Source organism: Schistocerca cancellata, chromosome 4 (genome assembly GCF_023864275.1).
Source record: "Schistocerca cancellata isolate TAMUIC-IGC-003103 chromosome 4, iqSchCanc2.1, whole genome shotgun sequence".
Taxonomy (NCBI): domain Eukaryota; kingdom Metazoa; phylum Arthropoda; class Insecta; order Orthoptera; family Acrididae; genus Schistocerca; species Schistocerca cancellata.
The window spans coordinates 329,356,368-329,372,060 of NC_064629.1; positions in this window are offsets into that span (position 1 = coordinate 329,356,368).

The following is a 15,693-nucleotide window of genomic DNA, read 5'->3' on the forward strand; positions in this document are numbered from 1 at the left end:
ATACACTATGTGATCAAAAGTATCCGGACACCTGACTGAAAATGACTTACAAGTTAGTGGCGCCCTCCATCGGTAGTGCTGGAATTAAATATGATGTTTTCCCACTCTTTGCCTTGATGACAGCTTGCACTCTTGCAGTCATCTACATCTACATCTACATGGATACTCTGCAAATCACATTTAAGTGCCTGGCCGAGGATTCATCGAACCACCTTTACAATTCTCTATTATTCCAATCTCGTATAGCACGCGGCAAGAATGAACACCTATGTCTTTCCGTACGAGCTCTGGTTTCCCTTACTTAATCGTGGTGATCTTTCCTCCCTATTTAGGTGGGTGTCAACAAAATATTTTCGCATTTGGAGGAGAAAACTGGTGATTGGAATTTCGTGTGAAGATTCCGCCGCAACGAAAAACACCTTTCTTTTAATGATGTCCAGCCCAAATCCTGTTATCATTTGCCGCACGGGATTAGCCGAACGGCCTAGGGCGCTGCAGTCACGGACTGTCCCGGCGGAAACTGCTCGAAATAGTTTTTAGGGGATGCGTTTAGATCAATTTCGGATGATATTTTATGCGTACCTCCGGGCGTAAACATGTATTTTCGCCAACATATCGAGGGTAAATTAAAGTGACCACCAACTACACTCCTGGAAATTGAAATAAGAACACCGTGAATTCATTGTCCCAGGAAGGGGAAACTTTATTGACACATTCCTCGGGTCAGATACATCACATGATCACACTGACAGAACCACAGGCACATAGACACAGGCAACAGAGCATGCACAATGTCGGCACTAGTACAGTGTATATCCACCTTTCGCAGCAATGCAGGCTGCTATTCTCCCATGGAGACGATCGTAGAGATGCTGGATGTAGTCCTGTGGAACGGCTTGCCATGCCATTTCCACCTGGCGCCTCAGTTGGACCAGCGTTCGTGCTGGACGTGCAGACCGCGTGAGACGACGCTTCATCCAGTCCCAAACATGCTCAATGGGGGACAGATCCGGAGATCTTGCTGGCCAGGGTAGTTGACTTACACCTTCTAGAGCACGTTGGGTGGCACGGGATACATGCGGACGTGCATTGTCCTGTTGGAACAGCAAGTTCCCTTGCCGGTCTAGGAATGGTAGAACGATGGGTTCGATGACGGTTTGGATGTACCGTGCACTATTCAGTGTCCCCTCGACGATCACCAGTGGTGTACGGCCAGTGTAGGAGATCGCTCCCCACACCATGATGCCGGGTGTTGGCCCTGTGTGCCTCGGTCGTGTGCAGTCCTGATTGTGGCGCTCACGTCTCCATTCGTCCCTCCATTCACGCCTGTCGCGACACCACTGGAGGCGGGCTGCACGATGTTGGGGCGTGAGCGGAAGACGGCCTAACGGTGTGCGGGACCGTAGCCCAGCTTCATGGAGACGGTTGCGAATGGTCCTCGCCGATACCCCAGGAGCAACAGTGTCCCTAATTTGCTGGGAAGTGGCGGTGCGGTCCCCTACGGCACTGCGTAGGATCCTACGGTCTTGGCGTGCATCCGTGCGTCGCTGCGGTCCGGTCCCAGGTCGACGGGCACGTGCACCTTCCGCCGACCACTGGCGACAACATCGATGTACTGTGGAGACCTCACGCCCCACGTGTTGAGCAATTCGGCGGTACGTCCACCCGGCCTCCCGCATGCCCACTATACGCCCTCGCTCGAAGTCCGTCAACTGCACATACGGTTCACGTCCACGCTGTCGTGGCATGCTACCAGTGTTAAAGACTGCGATGGAGCTCCGTATGCCACGGCAAACTGGCTGACACTGACGGCGGCGGTGCACAAATGCTGCGCAGCTAGCGCCATTCGACGGCCAACACCGCGGTTCCTGGTGTGTCCGCTGTGCCGTGCGTGTGATCATTGCTTGTACAGCCCTCTCGCAGTGTCCGGAGCAAGTATGGTGGGTCTGACACACCGGTGTCAATGTGTTCTTTTTTCCATTTCCAGGAGTGTATTATCGTATGAGTCGGGTACGTGTTTGAAATCAAACTCAAGTTTTCCTTGAACCTTTCAGCAATTGTATCATTGGATTGGGAGGTAGGTAAAAGGATCCAATTATTATTTCATTCCGGTTGCCAACAATGACCTATGCCCATACTAATTCACAGGAAGTATCTACTTCAATTTTGTGACAAGTTAAACTACTTCTAACAGCAACAAACACGCCACCGCCAACCGTGTTTAGCCTATCTTTTCGGAACACAGTTAGGTTCTTCGCAAAAACTTCGGCTGAGCTTATATCCGGCTTTAGCCAGCTTTCAGTGCCTATAACGATTTGAGCATCAGTGCTTTCTATTAGCGTTTGGAGCTCTGGTACTTTCTCAACACAGCTACGACAATTTACAACTGTTATACCAATGGTTCCTGTATCTACGTTCTTCTTCTGTTCAGCCTGCACCCTTTGTGACTGAAGCCCTTCTTGTGTTTTCCCGAGACCCTCTAACCTAAAAAACCGGCCAGTCCACGCCACACAGCCCCTACTACCCGTGTAGCCACCTCCTGCGTATAGTGGACACCTGACCTATTCAGCGGAACATGAAACCCAACCACCCTTTGTCGCAAGTCGAGGTATCTGCAACCTACACGATCGCAGAACCGTCTGAGCCTCTGATTCAGACCCTCCACTCGGCTCTGTACCAGAGATCCGCAATCAGTTCTGTCGACTATGCTGCAAATGGTCAGCTCTGCTTTCATCTTGCAAGCAAGACTGGCAGCCTTTACCATTTCTGTTAGCCACTCGACACCGGAGAGAATCTCTTCTGATCCAAAGTGACACATATCATTGGTATCGACGTGAGCAACCAAATTGCTCTGAGCACTATGGGACTTAACATCTCAGGTCATCAGTCCCCTAGAACTTAGAACTACTTAAACCTAACTAACCCAACGACATCACACACATCCATGCCGGAGGCAGGATTCGAACCTGCGACCGTAGCAGTCGCGCGGTTCCGTACTGAAGCGCCTAGAACCGCTCGGCCACCACGGCCGGCCGTGAGCAACCACCTGCAGTTGGCTCCACCCTGTGTGCTCTTCATAACATCCGGGAGGACACTTTCCACATCTGGAATGACTCCACCCGGTATACACACGTGAAACGTGCCCTTGGAAAAATTATACATGACTGTGCTTAAACTGACACACAATATTTTTTTTTTTGCGCAACACAATCTGACTTTCGATAATCCCTACAAAAGAATGGCCCTGACTAACATTAACCTATACCTTTCACAAATCACTTACCTCACAAAAATCTTCGTTACTCGAACTACTGCAATACAGCGAGCGCCACTACTGCCAGCTAAATAAAAGATTCTAACTACTGAAGGCACTAACTACTGATAGGCATAGTTAGCAAATGAAAGATTTTGATAGAGAACAAACAATGTATTTACCTTAATAGTGTTCAAAAGTCATAATATATACAGGGTGAGTTACCTAACATTACCACTGGATATATTTCGCAAACCACATCAAATACTGACGAATCGATTCCACAGACCGAACGTGAGGAGAGGGGCTAGTGTAATTGGTTAATACAAACCATAAAAAATGCACGGAAGTACGTTTTTTTAACACAAACCTACGTTTTTTTAAATGGAACCCCGTTAGTTTTGTTAGCACATCTGAACTTATAAACAAATACGTAATCATTGCCGTTTATTGCATTGTAAAATGTTAATTACATTCGGAGATATTGTAACCTAAAGTTGACGCTTGAGTACCACTCCTCTGCTGTTCGATCGTGTGTATCGGAGAGCACCGAATTACGTAGGGATCCAAAGGGAACGGTGATGGACCTTAGGTAGAGAAGAGACTGGAACAGCACATTACGTCCACATGCTAACACCTTTTTATTGGTCTTTTTCACTGACGCACATGTACATTACCATGAGGGGTGAGGTACACGTACACACGTGGTTTCCGTTTTCAATTACGGAGTGGAATAGAGTGTGTCCCGACATGTCAGGCCAATAGATGTTCAATGTGGTGGCCATCATTTGCTGCACGCAATTGCAATCTCTGGCGTAATGAATGTCGTACACGCCGCAGTACATCTGGTGTAATGTCGCCGCAGGCTGCCACAATACGTTGTTTCATATCCTCTGGGGTTGTAGGCCCATCACGGTACACATTCTCCTTTAACGTACCCCACAGAAAGAAGTCCAGAGGTGTAAGTTCAGGGGAACGGGCTGGCCAATTTATGCGTCCTCCACGTCCTATGAAACGCCCATCGAACATCCTGTCAAGGGTCAGCCTAGTGTTAATTGCGGAATGTGCAGGTGCACCATCATGCTGATACCACATACGTCGACGCGTTTCCAGTGGGACATTTTCGAGCAATGTTGGCAGATCATTTTGTAGAAACGCGATGTATGTTGCAGCTGTTTGGGCCCCTGCAATGAAGTGAGGACCAATGAGGTGGTCGCCAATGATTCCGCACCATACACTTACAGTCCACGGTCGCTGTCGCTCTACCTGTCTGAGCCAGCGAGGATTGTCCACGGACCAGTAATGCATGTTCCGTAGATTCACTGCCCCGTGGTTTGTGAAACCCGCTTCATCGATTAACAGGTAGAACTGCAACGCATTCTCTGTTAATGCCCATTGACAGAATTGCACTCGATGATCAAAGTCATCACCATGTAATTGCTGATTTAGCGACACATGAAACGGGTGAAAGCGGTGACGATGCAGTATGCGCATGACACTACTTTGACTCAGTCCACCGGCTCTCGCAATGTCCCGTTTACTCATGTGTGGGTTCATGGCAACAGCAGCTAACACGCCAACTGCACCCGCTTCTCCTGTGACGGGCCTGTTACGGACCCGTTTGCGTGCTACGACCATACCTGTTGCATACAGTTGGCGGTAGATGTTTTGCAATGTGCGGCACGTTGGATGCTCTCTGTCCGGGTACCGTTCTGCATACACCCTGCAGGCTTCAGCTGCATTTCGTCGACACTCGCCATAGACAAGTATCATTTCCGCCTTTTCAGAGTTCGAATACACCATGGTCACAGTTCCTACAACGCTACACTATCACAGACGTCTGGTAACACGGTGTACTACAGTTGGTCTGCGTGCGGAGACGAATGCAGAATAACAATAGCAGCAAGCGCTACATGCGGACACTGCGACAGCTAGACCAAACCACAACAGTGCACTACAGCCACACTCGTAAACACGGTCGTCATCGTAAACATGTCCCTGCAGATGCTGCTCGCCGACCGTGGCCCGTGTTTGTTACAACACGCAACTGAACGTCGGAGGTTTCAAGCGTCAACTTTAGGTTACAATATCTCCGGATGTAATTAACATTTTACAATGCAACAAACGGCACTGATTACGTATTTGTTTATGTGTTCAGATGTGCTAACAAAACTAACGTGGTTCCATTTTTTAAAAAACGTAGATTTCTGTCAAAAAACATACTTCTGTGCATTTTTGCATGGTTTGTATTAAACAATTATACTAGCCCCTCTCCTCACGCTCGGTCTGTGGAATCGGTTTGTCAGTATTTGATGTGGTTTACGAAATATATCCAGCGGTAGCGTTAGGTGACTCACCCTGTATAACAGTTCATGACATCCATTCTTACAAATGTACTGTTTCTGATGGACACACGTCCAGATCATCCGCTCTCAAAAATCCGCCATCTCACTTCCCCACATCCACCACTGCTGGCGGCTCACCTCCAACTGCGTAACGCTACGTGCTGTTAACATCCAGCTGCCCAACACTACAATAGCCAACAACAATGCAAACCAGCCACAGACTGCACACAGCACAGCCAGTGATTTTCATACAGAGCGTTACGTGGCGTTACCAATAAAAAAAACCTACACAGCCTACTTACATAGCCCCCATGCTCCGCACAAAAAAATTTACAAATTGTTTTGGGCAGTGGCCAATACAGATTTGAAAAAAAATGTTCATAGTTACAATAACAAAGATATAAAATGCACATGCTTATTGATACACTGTTGGTCAAAAGCAAAAATTGTTCTCATAAAGACAGTCCTGATCATTTATCACAATAGTAATTACAGTTTTTTTCACAAAGTCTCATTAGTAAAAGAAATTGCACACAGAAGTAGTGGATTTCCATGCAGTCCTGAAGAAGTAGTGTTGTCCTTGCAACAGAAAGATAGTGCTGACTCTTGACATGCAGACAGGTAATGGGTCACAACAGAGCAAATCCACAGCAGAGTCAGTCGAAGTTTTGAAGAATATTGGTAGGTAAGTCATCACAGAGCAGACCACTGTAGTCTTGTTAGAGATTACGGTATTGGTGGGCCACTAGAGGTGCAGAGCTACTGTAGTCCTTGTAGAGACGGCCAGCAGCCATCTTTTGCGACTGTGCAGATGCACAATCACCATCAAAGAGTCTTGCGGACAATACAGCAAGTCCATAAACCACCACTTGTGCACTCACAAAGTTTTTGGAATTGTCCTTAGAACCAGCAATGCTGTTAACCAGTCCCTTGCTGAATTATCAACACACGTGCAAACACTAACAGTCCCAACTTCTCATCTACTGTACATATACTATGACCAACAGAAACGTGTGCAGTGAAATGTATGTTTACAAGTTACTTAATTTTATGAACTGGTGTCCATTACAATTTTACACCATGAGAATACAATTACAAAGATACAGAAAACATCATTAAAACATAATAATACAGATAACATTTGTAGTAATACAGGCTTTACAAAAGAATCGAAATAACATATACATCAGTGTTACAGGAATTATGACATAAGTAAATACATAAAAGGTCAGAATAACTTTCGAAGCACCAACTTCACACGTGAGCATTAAAACAAAACAGAATAAATAATGTCCAAACATCTTTACAAAGTAAATAACATAGTATCAGAAAAATTCCACAACATAACTTATCAGATAAACATATAAAGACAGGAAAAACACAAATACACAAGGTACACAGACACATAGCGTAATAACAGAAAAGGACAGGTCACGGTTTGTTTTCAGTGTGACATTTGGTACTGCAGTCCAACCCAAACTTCATTTCATAAATGTTTCCTCTTATTCCACCTTTTTTTATACCTTGTCAATGCATTTCTTCCAATTCATCACAACTCATTCTCTTATATAGCCTACCCCTCTTAAGCTAACTTAAATCTACTGAGCTCAGATGCTAAACTAATGGATGAGGCAATGCAGCAGCACAAAACAATTAACACAAACATCAATGACAAAAAATGGAAATTGGCAAAGCAAGCAGCAGTATATCTAAATTAGCAAAGCAAATGCAACATTACAACTAATATAAGGCAAAGTGCAGCAAATAAGAAAAATAAATCAGTAGTAAAACTGGCTTAACAGAGTAATACAAAGTGAAATTCAGTAGCACTATGCCTGGCAAACAGCAGCAGCAAATGCAATAACTTATATCTAAACATGACAAACCGACAAGCAGAAAAATAGTACACTAAAGACAACAGTGCAGATAGGGGAAATGTATATTCACGTCTTAATGTCTATGTAATTAAAGTGGTGCACCACAAAAACTTATTCTACAAAAAATTACCAAGTACTTGAAAAGAAAATTATATATGCAGTTACTGTTATTAGTCCCTTCTTGTTGTTCTTTCCTTTCCAAGTGCTCCTTTTTCGAAGAATGTGGATCATAAAATTATTATTTAATAGATCTGTTGACAGAAAGTGTTCACATTAGCAAATGCATTTAATTTTATTTTATATAACCAATGCTGCAACACAGCTGGAAGCCAGATATCAAATGAAATAAGCAACTATGTAAAGCAAAGCTTAAAAACATCATTCAATAGCCATGTGGCATTTCATAAGTCAGTAGGAATTCCCTCAAGTCTCGTAGAAAGACACTTGTCATAATCAGGTGTGCAGATGTAAGAATATTTCCCATCAACTCATAACCATATCAGCAAGTAGCACAAATTACGTGCTCCACAGAATAATCATATGTTTCCAAGCAATAGCGTGTCATATTTGCGATACTTTCTATAAAGGAATGTCAATAGATAGGTTAATGGCCTCCTTTTCTCCACCTAATGGTTTTTTCTCCAGGCGGCTGGCACAGCTGGCCGCTCACAATGCATTACGTCGTCACTTGGCTTTCTTACCGAAATATTTACGACAGCAGTTTGCACTACAGTGACAGTCTCATATAAAAAATTTCACAGGTCGAGAATTTGCGTTACAAATGTGTAGAAACAAAATCCTATAAATATAAGAGTGTCCAAAAAATTTTCGTCGGCATTGTGATACATTCACGCATTTACACACATTTCATAACTCTTAAAGTACGATTCTTGGTTTCCAACATCCTTTTTCACAAATCAGCGTCCCTAACCACTACTCATTATTCCTTACCTTATTACACATATACATATTCGTCGACATTCTTCAATATTTCATCATTATAAATATGTAGCATAATCAGATTCCTCTTACAGCATCAGCTTATTGATCATAAACATACCTCAACAGCATAATACACACCGTCGTCGTAAAAATAACATCATAACACCTCAGTCAAATCTCAAAAACGTCGTAGCTTTCTGCAATAATGTCAAAACCTAAAAAAAAAATTCTCTTCTCATTTCAATAGTGTCATCTACCTCCAACGTACTTTAAAAATCATGCTCCCTTACCAAATACGACATTCAAAGCTCTCATAGTATCACAATGGTGGCGAAAAAATATGGACAGTTCACACAGTACAGACAAAATACAATTTCATAAGTGTGAAATTATCCAGCTGTGTAATTGCGTAAACATGTGTCACTAACATGATAAAAAAAATTTTTTTGTTTCTCTGTTAAAAAATCAGATAGCTGTGTAATTCAGTGTTAGAGAAATATGGTACCGATGTGTAAAGTTGTATAAGCAAATACCATATCCGCTAGGGCTCCTTGTGCTTGCCAAACACATGGTACACAAAGTAAGCGTGTACCCCCCATGAGGATTAATGTAATTATACCCTGAGGTGTTACTGATTACAGCAATGGAATGAAATGTATCACGGAAAACCTTTGTATCATTGCAATTCAAAAATCTTTAAAAATAAATGTTTTAAGTACAAAATTAATCACTCAAATGCGTGTCCTGTAGCGCTAAATGTGCGTCTTGTTGTAACATAATCTCTGTCATTACTTACGGGTAAAAAATGTGCCAAGTGCCGTAATTATCGTCGTCCGTAAGCAAAGTTCTGTGGAAGCCAATGTACTTACCTCGTAATAAACAAAAGTGAAATGCTTTGCCTATAGATATCGTAGTTATTACGCTTATTGCCGTGATGAAGTAAGTACTGTAATGTAACGTATTGTTGTGCTACGAAAAAGGCTGTCTCATTGTAGCTGTACCACAAAGTTACTACAAAAACATGTTTTACTTTCTAGAAGAATTCAGAAAAACTGTGCAGATATAAAACAGATATAGCGCAAAAGCAATCATATAAATTGTGTCACTCATTAGTAGCGTCGTGATATAATCGTGTAGCTGTCAAATAAACTAACCACTGTGTCATCTGGCATCTCTCAGAAAGTACTTTGAATCCAGAATGTATTTTCAAGTAAACCAAAATGTTGCATTAAAATCTCATTAGCAGTACCGGTACATGTTCTAAGTATGTGAGCCTTATAGTCGTTACGTAATCGTGCAACAAACAAGCAAGAATGTAGAAATAACAACACTGTGTCGTCTGTTCACTATAACAATGCATTCGTAATTTATGTTTAAATAAGTTCTCTTGGTTCTTGACTGGATATTTAACTTCAAACATTGTTGCATGTTAACAGTTTTATTAGTAACGTGAAGTGAAAAGTTTTATGGCAAAGACAAAGTTAAAAATCAGATTATCTCTCAATAAATGGTTTTACATGTGAAATATGGTGTAAATCTCTACTCTTCCTAGCATGCAAAGTTTCAACTTCAAAGCAATTATCATGTTGTATACATCGGTAAGGAATACTGGAATTTTTCTCAAGGTTAGCTTATGTTATTTTCCTCAAGCCGAGCCGGCGCACGTGGCTGCCTGCGGTGCGAGTCATTGTCTGTCTCTTTGTTGGCGCGCGTCGATATTAGGATTAGGAGACCTATCTTCTGCAAATTCGCCTTGTCGAGAGGCCCCAGTACTGTTTGAATCCCACCAGTTCTGATGTAATTCAGGTCTGTCGTTACGATCATAACGTCTGTCGTCATGTCGGTAGATTTCATAGTTTCTTTCTTGTCGGTCACATGGTGGAGGTGAATTTCTCCCTGAATCGTAACTGCGCGCTGGACCGTCGCGTCTGAAGTTACTCTGTCTCCCTTGATAATAATTATTTTGGTTCCTATATTGTCTGTTTCTCTGATTGTCTCTGTGATAGTCATTACCGCGGAGAGGTGGTCTTTCTCTGTAATTATTACTACTCTGCCAACGGTTGTCATATGGGTGGTGTCTGTTTTGGTCACGATTTACGTTGTAAGAATAGCCTTGTTGTGTTCAGTTATCATTTCTGTCATCGCGGAATTGTGACGGATGTGACCTGTAATTGTTGTGCTCCTGTTTTCGCGTTCCGCGATTGTCAGTGTCAATTTCCAATTCTTGTAACAGTCCTTGAAAATCCTCAATGTCGTCTTTGCAACGTCCTGCCAAAATAATATGTCGTAAATGTTTGGGGAAGTTTGATTAAGCAAACGCGGATGAGTTCTGAGGGGCTGTATGGGTTTGAAAGATACTGATTCTTGTGCAACATGTCTTCAAAATATTTCACAAGACCGGAAAATTCAGATTGTTCGAAATGTTTCACCATTATGATACTATGTTTTGCTCAGTCTTGTGTAGCTTGAGAACAATATGCTGAGAGAAAGGCATGATAAAATTCTCCTTCGCTGTGACAATCGTGAATGACCGATCGCATTCTTACAGCTGGTTCATTCTCTAAATAGCCACTCATAAATTCAAATCTGTACTCTAATGACCAGTTGGGAGGAAAACAATGAGAGAATTGAAGAAGCCACGCTTGTGGATGAATGTCGTTGCCGGAATTCTTAAATGTTTTGAATTTACGAGTAGTAATAAACAGATTATAGTCAAAATCATCATGTCGGCAAGTCGCATATCGGTCATCGTTACTTCGTTTCGGCGACTCCATCTCAAAATTCGGTGTACCTTCCCAATTTCTTTCATAATTTCCGAAGTGCCTCGTGTTATTATTTTGTGGCTGTTCCGTATTTCTATGTCCCTCTTCCCGTATTGGAGCGCGAGTGTCCTCTGAAATATGTAATTCTTGTATTACCTGCGTCAACTATCTTGTACTTCCCGGATTTCTCTTTTGTACTGTGTATTGATTTGATTTTGATTTTGTTTGAATTTTCTAATTTGTTCATACTCTTCTGTGTCACTGAAGGCTATGGGTCTTGTGTCATTCAGATCATCATCTACCTTTGTAGATAAGTTAGTGAACTGATCCGAAAGTTCGGCTACTTTCTCCGATAGTGAACTTATTTCCTCAGTGTGTTTTTCTGAACAAAGTTTCAGAGTGTCCATTTGTGTTGAAATCGTATCTACTGTGTCCTTTAAGTTTTCCTGAGTTTTTGCAAGTTGCGTAACCGAATCGGTAGATGCAGCTGAGTCAATTTTAGCTTGCAAGGTGTCGTGATTTTCATGAACAATAGTTTGCAGTTCTTTTATGGCTGCTTCGTGATCCTGTAATGCATTTTCATGACGCGAAAAAATAGGTTGAAAATGCTCACAAATTTGTGTTTTTACGTCATTACAGACTTTTTGACATTTCGATTCTATTTTAAGTAACTCAGCAGTTAAACCTTCACGTGTCTGTTCAAGCATTTGTTCCATTGAGTCTAACTTTTGAAGCTGTTGCTGTGTTTGTTTCTGATTTTGTTCCATCGTGTCTAACTTTTGAAGATTTTGTCCCATTTGTTTCTGATTTTGTTCAAGCGTTGTGTCTAACTTTTGTAGCCTTTGTACCATTTGTTGCATTAACTGTAATAACAATGCACTGGTGTCTGAAACATGTTCCTCAGTGCTATTCGGCAGTGCATTTGAACCGGCAATATTCGCTTTTTGAAAAGAAGACAATGTGTCTTGACTTATTTGAGAAAACGGTGAGGACGCAAAACCTGAATCTACAATATTTCCAAGATCGTGTCCTGTCATTTCGGATTCCTGAGGCGAGCTGTTGCCGACCGATCGGTCGATAATGCTTCCCTGTTCACTAATTGTTTCACTGTCTACACCATTATTTGCAGCCCGCTCCATTTCCCTATGCACAATTACCAAATTACTACTTTGAACATTAGTTAATTCATTATACGGTGGCGCTAACACACTGCTTTCGTCTGCACTGTCATTTCTTAGTTTACTTTCGAGCCTAGTATTACGTTTTTCACACGCCATTATTGTCACAATATTTCACACGATAACACAGAAAAGCACAATTTGAAGAGCAAAATAAGAAAACACACTAACATAGCATTGAAAATAATATCTCCTTAATTGCAAGCGCAGCTGCGAAATACTTGGTGCAAATCTACATGCATGTCACAACTGTTTTACTGTACAACAATGAAAAACTTCAACTACAAAGAAAATTCTATAATTACGCGCTAGCAATAAACAATAGCTACACTAATTACACAAAGTACAAGAAAAAATCACAAGATTCCAGTGAGGTATCCTCGGCTAAGGGTCGACATACGAAACGTCCCCTTAGAAAAATTATACATGTCTGTGCTTAAACTGACACACAATATTTTTTTAGCGCAACGCAATCTGACTTTCGATAATCCCTACAAAAGAATGGCCCAGACTAACATTAACCTATACCTTTCACTAATCACTTACCTCACAAAAATCTTCGTTACTCGAACTACTGCAATACAGCGAGCGCCACTACTGCCAGCTAAATAAAAGATTCTAACCACTGATGGCACTAACTACTGATAGGCATAGTTAGCAAATGAAAGATTTTGATAGAGAGCAAACAATGTGTGTACCTTAATAGTGTTCAAAAGTCATAATATATATAGCAGCTCATGACATCCATTCTTACAAAAGTACTGTTTCTGATGGACACACGTCCAGATCATCCGCTCTCAAAAATCCGCCATCTCACTTCCCCACATCCACCACTCCTGGCGGCTCACCTCCAACTGCGCAACGCTACGCGCTGTTAACATCCAGCTGCCCAAAACTACAATAGCCAACAACAATGCAAACCAGCCACAGACTGCACACAGCACAGCCAGTGATTTTCATACAGAGCGCTACGTGGCGTTACCAATAAAAAAACCTACACAGCATACTTACACACGGATTGCGCATTGGTTCAAATGGTTCAAATGGCTCTGAGCACTATGGGACTTAACTTCTCAGGTCATCAGTCCCCTAGAACTTAGAACTACTTAAACCTAACTAACCTAAGGACATCACACACATCCATGCCCGGGGCAGGATTCGAACCTGCGACCGTAGCGGTCGCGCGGTTCCAGACTGTAATGCCTAGAACCACTCGGCCACCCCGGCCGGCCAGTGCGCATTGGTTTTCTTACCCTTCTTGTCAGCCTAGTACCTAAGGAGCCCCATAACGCGCCTAACGTTGGAGCTCCCAACTGTCGGCGGTCTCTGTTAGTCAAAAGACGAGGTCGGTTTGTACGCTTTTGTGCTGTACGTGTCCCTTCACGCTTCCACTTCATTATGACATCGGAAACAGTGGACCTAGGGATGTTTAGGAGTGTGGAAATCTCGCGTACAGACGTATGACACAAGTGACACCCAATCACCTGACCACGTTCGAAGTCCGTGAGTTCCGCGAAGCCCCCCATTCTGCTCTCTCACGATGTCTAGTGACTGCTGAGGTTGCTGATATGGAGTACCTGACAGTAGGTGGCAGCACAATGCACCTAATATGAAAAACGTATGTTTTTGAGGTGTCCAGATACTTTTGATTTCATAGTGTATGTAACTCCTCACTCATTCACGAATGCAAGAATTCAGTACTGCTTTTGCAGCAAGTGGTTGCGACAGCCTTCAGCCTTCTCTGGGAAAGGAAAGCTGCAAGATTTCCAACTATTCAACCGGTGTCTCCAACTTCATAGTATTTCACGGATATTCAACAATTGTGCTTCCTATCCTGATACCATTGCAAAAGCAGGAGATAAATTTATACTCTGCCACTCTGTATACAAAAACAGTAGTGTCCTGATGGTGACAACTTAAATGCCATTCGATTTAAATATTTTAATGTACTTGTGGGTCAGGCAAACGATGCTGTCATACTCTCTCGTTTGCCACTCACTACTGATGCAGGTCGGCTACACTCTTACCGAGTTTACTTACAAGTCCAGCCATGGCGGCGGAACAAATTGGACCCCAGGAACTGGGGCTGGAGGGTTCAAATGCTTCAAATGGCTCTGAGCACTATGGGACTTAACAGCTGAGGTCATCAGTCCCCTAGAACTTAGAACTAATTAAACTTAACTAACCTAAGGACATCACACATATCCATGCCCGAGGCACGATTCGAATCTGCGACCGTAGCGGTCGCTCGGTTCCAGACTGAAGCGCCTAGAACCGCTCGGCCACACTGGCCGGCATCGTAAATATAACACAACGAAAGCTATTGTTCATTAGTTTCACAGTAATTTTTAATTTACATGAGAAATGATTTTCTTTCCAATAATTTAAGTTGCATAAATCTAAAGTAAAAGACTATAAAGCAAAATCTTCCGTATAAATAAAAGAAATTTCACTTTTTTTACCCTCATATTTTAGCACTCATAAACTAATTACCATGCGTAAACGCGCATTTGACCCTCTCTGAGTAGAATTTCACCAGAAATATTTTCTGTCATGTAGATAACTTAATTAAATGAACCGTTTTTCGTAAAGTTTGAAAAAAAGAAAACAAATTACATTAAGGGGTGGGGGAGGGGAAGCTCCCCCCGTAGGGGAGGGAACTTTCTGTATTTAACTTTTCATCCTTAAGAGTGTTATCCCAAAAAGCCGCGCAGAGTGGCAGCGCGTTTTAAGGCATCATGTCGCAGACTGCGCGGCCCCTCCCGCCGGAGGTTCGAGTCCGCCCTCGGGCATGGGTGTGTGTGTTGTTCTTAGCGTTAGTTAGTTTAAGTAGTGTGTAAGTCTAGGCACCGATGACCTAAGCAGTTTGGTCCCTTAGGAACTCACACACACATTTGTTATCCCAAAGTTTCAAAACTTTATAAATGTTTCCCCCATTTTTCCTAATTTGCCTGGACTACAGCGTGGAAAGGAGAGTAAGTACACGAGTTCACGAGTATAATCGAGGACTCGCAGCATTACCGCTACATTCACGACGGTTGGGCTTCACGAATATCTAGACATATTATAATTTGAAGTCCTCCGACGCGATTTTCTGTCTGTGTGTGAAGCCAGTCTCAGGAACCACTGCCGGGATCGTCATCTACATCTACATGAGTACTCTTCAATTCACAATTAAGTGCCTGGCAGAGTGTTCACCGAACCAACTTCAAGCAATTTCTCTACCCTTCCTCTCTCGAAGAGCGCTCGGGAAAAACGGACGCTCAAACCTTTCCGTGCTAGCTCTGATTTCTCTTATTTTATTACGATGATCATTTCTCCGTATGTAGGCTGGCG